Below are 7,847 nucleotides of genomic sequence, written 5' to 3'. Positions count from 1 at the left end.
GAGAACTGAACAGAGACTGGTAAGGCTGGTGGAGGGGATGCAAGACGGAACGCCGAGATGTTAGGAGGCCTCGTATATTAACGCGTCTTGTAGAACACAGGCTTTTAGCTGTAATTCGACCTTGTACACGGGAGAGGTCGCGCGAGCAATAAACAACCGGTGTCTACATCTCCTATAAAATAGTTTTACGGCGAGATCGGAGAGACAGAGGAATTTCGCATCACCATAAAGCCGGAAAGGAGGCGCGCGTCGTATCCGCGGCGCGTTTCGGTGTGCGATAGCGGAAGCCATAAACTCGCCGTGGAGGAGAAATCCTTTTCCCATGGACGCGTGTCTGTTTATTGGACGTGAAAATTAGCGCGGTCCGATGGCCGAAATATTCGGGTCGAACGATCCGACCGGTTGGTTTTTTTTTTCTTCTCTATCAATCGTCAAGAATGTTCCAACTTTTTCTAGCCTTGGATCACACTTGATTTTCTATGCGTTAAACTAGGGGTGGCCAACGTATATGCGCCAAACGTGGCACATTGGAAGATTACAGTGGCGCATTTCATCATAAAATTTCTCAAGTACCAAAAGCTCACATTGCCCTATTTTCCAACCCCAACCGTGAACGTAAGAAGGTGGAAAAGGTGCTTGAGAGATCACGGGCAAAAAGGTGGCAACGCGCACATTTCCGATGAAATTAGTCCGAAGAAAGGGTGGATAGCCAGGTCTCGGTGGGCGAAGATCGAGGGTCCTCGAGCCTCGAGAAAAGTCGTTCAGAGGGGTTAAGTAAAAAGTTTAGGATCTCGCCTACACCCTCCAATTTAGTACGTGACGCGGCAGAGGAGCCGGAGCGCGTGAGAAGAGGCAGCGTAAAGGTCTCTTAATAGAGAGGTCGACCTCTGGAGGGTACGAAGGTGGTGAGCTGCAATTAGCCCCACCAGCGATCCGGGACCGGACCGTCCGGACTCGATTAGCCCATAGCCAGGAGATTGGTCTGCTCGGGGCCAACTGGGTGGTCCAACCGGGGTAATTTTCGGCTGCCGTCGACGTTCCCCTTTGAGGGAAAAATGGCCCCCCGTTATATGTACCCAGATACTCCCTGGGCCTGTGAAACCCGTCGCCATCTTCGTTCCTGGTGCTCCACCCCCCTCCCTCCACCGTGGGGCCCCTTGGGGAAAGGCGGCGGCGAGCGTGATCTTCCGGTGGTAATTCAATTTCGCCCGACAGAGACGATACATACCGATTATTACCGGCTTAATGAAAACATCGCCGTCACGTAAAGCAGCATGCTCTCGACCAGTCGCGGACGCGATGCTCGATTTACCCGATTACCGCGTTCACGCGATTATTAACTTGTACCTTTGTTTTTTTTTTTTTCTTTCGTCGTCGTCTCCGGTTAAATTGCCCGCGAAACCGTGACACGGGATAAATTTCTGCTGTTCCGCGACGAGAAGAACAGGAAAGATTGAAGCGAGTGCGCGCGTGCTCGCGAACGCCATTTAATCCTCGTAATGTACGCGGCCCGTTCCACGAATCCTCGTCCCTGAACGACGCAACAGCCACGTTCTTCGCCGGGAAAGCTGTTTCACCGTCCACGGAATGGTTCTCGATTTTCAATCGACTCGGTACACGTCCGGTGATAATAGGCGAGTGGAGAACGGTGACCAGTCGAAAGCTCGTAAAACGGCAGGAAAAATGAACACGGGGACGGTTGTCCGAAAGGGCATCCGGAGTAAACGGTGGGCGCGCGAGCGGAACTCTCCCACGAAGAACGATCGTTCGGGCACCGTTCCTGGAACGATTAGACGCGGAACAATGGGGCCCCGCGGAACGCACGTGGGTCGTGACGCGCGACAAAACCGCAAAACGCGACCGTGATTAATCGTCTTGCTGGCCCTTGACGCGCACTGGAGAGGGGGAGAGTCGGGCCCTCGAGCCGCGCGCCATCAACGTTGTTGCAGCGTCTTCGTCGTCGTCGCCTTTCTTCTTCTTCTTCCTCATCGTCTACTTCTCTGTCTTTCCATTCTTCACTTGTTTTCAGAAGACTCGTCGATGGTTTCCAAATGTTACGGCATGTTAGGTCTATCCTTACGTATCGTTTGTAGTGAAACGTCTCCAACTCTTGGAAATCGAAGGCACGCGCTCGCCGTGTTTCTTCGCCAGAAATCGACGAAACGGTCCGCGTAATCGGTACCGAAAGAAACGGTCGAACGAATCGGTGAAACTAAAGGAACCGTTCGGAGCAAAGAAATCGAGAGCCGGCCGGGGAAGGAAGTTCTGGAAGCGGATCGCCTCGTACGCGTTAGTGACTTTAGACCGGTGCAAGTTGCAAGTGTACAGGAGGCAAGACACATCGGTGGCGCCGGAGGTGGTCGGCCGTTCGAGCCGGCCGCGCTGGTCCGACGCCAATATTAATTAAACGATCCCATAAGCGCCTAAGAAACTGGCTGTACGTTAGGCGGTTTATTGGGGTCCCCGAGCAGGACGGTAAAATGTTCCAATCTTAATTAGGTAGGTGTTTACAGGAGGATAATTCCACTGGCCTTAAGCCGGTGCACCGTTCACCGTTTCTACCGGACGCGGGCCACCGGCCGCGAACGCGTCCACTTCGGTCTCTCTCCTCTCTCTCTCTCTCTCTCTCTCTCCCTCTATCGCGTCACGGAATATTTTTCGAAAAAGATATCCCTCGAATGTCCACCGATGTGTTCGCCTTTTTCCCGTCCTGGTCGTTCTCGTCGTTTCTTCCGCACCCTTTCCTTCGTCCAACCCGAAGGACGAAGGATAGCGCGCGACGAGGTAGGTGGAGAAGGTCGTTGAAATCTTTACGGTTCTTCCAGCTTCTTGGAATTTCTTGGTCCTCCACTCCCCATCTCTTCTACCTCCCTACCCCTCAACCCCCGTTTCACCGGCATACTGGTCTTGCGTAATTAGCCGCGCGCGCGTTCTTTTTTTTTTTTTTTCTTTCTTCCCCCCCTGAAGAAGAGGACGCAGAGAGCAACAGGGGCGGGACAAGTAATTTTCGCTCGGAATGCGCCATTCGGATAAGCTTTCTCGTCCTCCGGTTCTCCGATATCGTCGGCTGTATGTATATAACCGAGGTCCGCGAAAAGATTCGCGGCGATCTAATTTTACCCGCCCCGTTGTAACCGCTGCCTCGGGTAAAACGTTTTGACCGGTTACAGCCTACTGCTAGCATAATTCGCGTCGGTTCGAGAAACATTTAGGAGCGGTTAGCGTTTCCTCGCGATCTTCCGCGTTCCTCGCAAAGTCCTCTGGGTCCCCGATACGTTCGGAGCTGAAACCAGATCGGGAAATCGTCGATCTCCTTGGCCTCCGGCACGGCGTTCGTTCGCCCCCTGTTCCCCCCATTCTTGGATCGTTATCGCGGCGCGATCGCAGCGCTCGGGAATAATTCGATCCGCGGCAAGGATTTACGGGAATCGCGTTTTTTTTTTAATCGGTTACGACGAGGGAGAAACGACGGTTACGCCGATGGCCGCGTGGAACCGGGGCTGGAGAAAAAGGGAAATTAGTATGCCGACGAGATCGTAATTTTCCTACGGTACCAACGCGAGGCGAATCGGCTCCGATCGTGCTCGTGATTATCGGCCGCGTAATATCGGCGAGTTTATTTCCAAGAATTTTTTTCCATTACCGGCGGAATTCGGTAGTATCGGGACGGCGGTCTTGCGCGACAAATCGATCGCGTTTCACCAGGCCGCGACTCGTTATCGATTTATCGGCGAACTCGCTCGCGATCGACTTCTCGAAACTGCTTTTCCTGTTTCCCGATTGAAAACCCTGCGGTCCTGTCGTACAACTAATAGACGATATCGGAGGAACGTAGCAATGAACGAACACTTGGGAGATTTTGTATCTAAAAAAAAAACAGTTGACAAAAAATGTCCTATAATTACGTTAAAGCTCTCTTGAAACCATGCTATACCAGATAAAAACATTTTCGATCGGACTGCCAATAACAGAGGATTCTCTAACGATCCCGATTCGTGGTTCCCCTGTATAAATACCGCGAAAACTGTTGGAATATGAAAGAAAGGAGACAGCCTCGCATTTCCCAGCAAGTTTCCACTGCTGGAATTCGAGTATCGCGAGCAAGAGGGAGCAGAATCGTCGAGCGCAGCGACATTATCCGAGATTCGGCGGATCTTGCGGAAATCGTAGACGGATCGCGAGCCGAAAAGAAGGAGCGTAACGAGTCGGCCGAGCCGTGGCAGAGGGGTAGAGACAGAGGTAAAGGCAGAGGCCGAGGCAGAGGCAGCAGGACGATAAATATCTCTGTGCGGTCGCGTTGCGAGCACACGACATTGTGGGCAATGGTCGTAAACCGACGTGTTGCCGTCCCCTCCCGGCCCGCGCGCGACTCCCTTTCCCTCCACCCTTACCCCCGACGACCGTGCGCTGTGTGTGTTTCCGATGCCAGATTATACGCGCTGGACCGTGGCACCGACAACTTCATCCGCGGGGCGCCTCTGATTTATCCTTATTAATAAAACTTTAAAGTGCTGTTAACATGTGCCGGAGGGTGGCGGTGACGGAGAACGCGCCAGTGGAGCCCGAGAAAGACCGAGCGCGCGCGAGGGTGGTACGACGAAGAGGAAGAAACGTGCCACGATCGCACAAGTATTGCGCGTTATTCGTAGGCGGCAAAAATTTCGGCGGGTTTCGATCGAGTTCTTGGAATTTCAACGTTTCCGAAGTCGTCGCATTTCGTAATTCCGTTCCAGTTGAAATGACTGGTATCGATAATGTAGTTCGGTCGATAGGATAGTGTAGGATAGGGTAATTATATATATATATGTGATATTGGTCGTTTTGTGTTCATTGCCCCCGTGAAAAGTTGAATTGTTTATATCAAGAGGTAGTTGGTTGCATCTGTGAGAGAGACTGAGAGAGAATAATTTGGTCGTGAATGCGAGAGAGAAGAGTATTTTTATTAGTGTTTTTCTAGTAATAGAGGAAGTATTTTCGTATCGAACGAAACGGAACAGCTCTGTCCGTGGAAAACGTTCAAAATATCGCGCGAGCGAGGATGTGCCCTGGAGGCGGTCGAAAGTTTCTCCGGCGAGCTTCAGCGCACGCATGGTCGCGCAGCGGGGTGCTCGGATCCCGATGGAGAATGTGCACGAGGGGCGAGGGGTCGAGAAAGCGGTCGAGAGGGTCCCCACCCCCCCGAGGATCGAGCAGCGCCTCGACGAGATATCAGGCATTATTAAAAGTACATAAACACCGCGAGGTAAAACGCGAATTATGACCGGAGCCGGCTGTGAATTAAGGTTGGGCGACGACAGAACGATGAGAGAGCACCGGCTAAAAAGAGCCGTAGCGGGCTCGTGTCTCGCTACTTCCGTGCCCCTGGATCCTCCGCCTCGTCGTCACCTTTCTCTCCGTTCGTTCTTCAATTTATCTACTCGCTGGACAGTTATTCGTGTCCGTGATTTCGCTGTTACAAGAAATCGAGTAACGAGGTAAAATTGAATCGTAAAGAGTTTGTAGATCTCGTTCGATCGATCCAGTTGGAGACTCGTTGACCAGCAAAAGGAGAGAGAAGACGTTCGAGGGACGGCTGGTCAAGCTTTAATGAAGCTGTTTTCGTGAACGGACCCACCGCGGTCCCGCGGGTGGGAGCGTGGATCGTTTCTTTATCGGTCGATCAGAGATCAACGTTTAACTCCGTATATCCGTTCTCGATCGGCCATCGATCCTCGATGAAACTCGGACGTAATGCACGATCTCCCGTCGTCCAGGGGCCTCCTCGAACGGGTTCCATTCTCGATGCCCCTGCCGCGACTACGATTCCGATTTCGATTCTCCGATCGATCGACGCAGGGACATTTTTTCGCCCTCCAACGACGCTATCGGACGTAAATCGGGAAACGTTGGACGACCAGTCGTCCTTCGTCGTCGCAAAAGACAGTGGAGAGCACGCGCGCAGTTCCCCTTTACGAACTCGTTAATCGCCGCTCATTTTTCTGGGTCCGAAAGCAACGGTCGGTTATGAAAATCCACGGGGGAAGGACGGCGACGTGTCTCGTGCTTGTCCCCCTTGACTTTTGGCTCATGTCGCACGTCCACCCACGATCGCGAGGATATGGATGGGAGCAGTTAGCCGGCCGGAGGGTCCGCGCGACGCTGTTGAATCATCGCGGGCCCTCGCGATAACGCGACTCGTGTTACCATCCTGCTTCTAAATAGACGGAGTGGCCTCCTCTCGACGAAACAATCCGAATCGTGGTTTTCCTGCTCTCGACGCATGCAAGAGACGTTTGTCTATAAGGCCGACGTTAACGTCTCTATTTCCATGTCTATAAGGCCGATATGTATCCATCGAGAAACATAAAACTAATCGACGGTTGAACATTGCGCAGGAATATCGCGCAGATTCTTCCTCGGTGGGTCTCTATCCTCGAATCGCTAGAGAACATTTATTGCACGACGGCCGATGGAAACGGTCCCCTCTCCTCTGGTCGCGTCGGTCCCATCTCATAAACGGCCCCGTTTTACGATCCCAACGGTGGTTTTCGCTGCACTTTTTGCCGGTTGCTGCTCCAAGAGCTTACCTACCGGCGGCCGAAGAGGCTCGCAATGCCGACCTCTCTCCCTCTCTCTCTCTCTCTCTCTCTCTGTCTTCTTCTCTCTTCGTCGTGGCCGGTTGGTGGATGGAACACCTACCGCGATAATTACGTGACATTTTGTTTTGCGACCGCAGGGGATTTTTTCCTCGCCTCCGTTCCGACCTCGCGCGTCGCTCCGAAACCACCGTACGAACGGTCTTTCTCTTGCCAATCGCCTGGACGGGGAGAAGAGCAACTTCGATGCAGCCGATCCTCGAGTAGCCGCGCCGCGCCGCGCCAAATCGTTCGCCCGTTTTAATTTCGGCTATTACCTTTAAATTATCTCGGCCGCCGACCACGAGTAGCCTAATTTTTATCGTCCACGGCTACAGGGGAGAAATTTTTATCGCGCGATACCTCTCCCGAGCCGATTGGGACCCGCCGCGGAGCGGGGCAGGAAGAGACGATCGGGGCCCAACGACGAAGTTCCGCCGATTATAAGCCTCGAATTATCTCGGTCGATTCGTAATTATCGGGAAATAACTCAATAAAGGGTCCCGAGGGATTACGTGGCGCGGGCCATCGATAAAATATCAATTTCGATAATGGTCGGTGGGCCGGAGCGGGATCGTGCGAGCCACGAAGAGTCAAACAGGGGGTTGAGGGTGGGGGGAGAGGAAACGATTCACAGGGAGGGGGGTAGAGAAGGGAGTTGGAGAGAGGAGAAGACGATTTTGACGCCTCTCTTTCGCGGCGGCCTTGCGGCGTAATTACGAGGCTCCGCGGATCACGGCGGTGGGTCCAGCTGGGCCCTTCGGCCTCTCTCTTTCTCTTCTTCCCCTTCCTCTTTTCGTCGCTCCCCTATCCCCGCGATCTTTCTCCAGCTCGCTCCACCTTTCTCCACCACCTTTTTCGATCGATTTCGCCGGTGTTCCATCGCGGAAGGGAAACCGTCGTCGATGTCCACGAGTCGCGATCTCGAAACGTTCGCGCGATTTTGTGCTTCGCGGGGAATCGGAACGGTCTGTTCGGTGCGCGTTCCTCGGAGTGAGAACAAAGAGGCGCGGATACCTTCGCAGTCACCGATCCGAGCGGTGTATGCTAATTTACCAGGAATCCCTGTTCTTCTGCTTCTTCTTCTTCTTCTTCTTCTTCTTCTTCTTCTTCTTCTTCTTCTTCCGCTGCTGGTGCTGCTGTTGCATTCTCCCTCTCCTCCTTCTTGATCGTCCAGCATCGGACAGAAGAATGAGACGAGTCCTCGGATGACCAGGTGGTCCTCTCTTTGCG

The sequence above is a fragment of the Dufourea novaeangliae genome, unplaced genomic scaffold (genome assembly GCF_001272555.1).
Source record: "Dufourea novaeangliae isolate 0120121106 unplaced genomic scaffold, ASM127255v1 scaffold125, whole genome shotgun sequence".
Lineage (NCBI taxonomy): Eukaryota > Metazoa > Arthropoda > Insecta > Hymenoptera > Halictidae > Dufourea > Dufourea novaeangliae.
Note: the sequence above shows the minus strand (reverse complement) of the source record.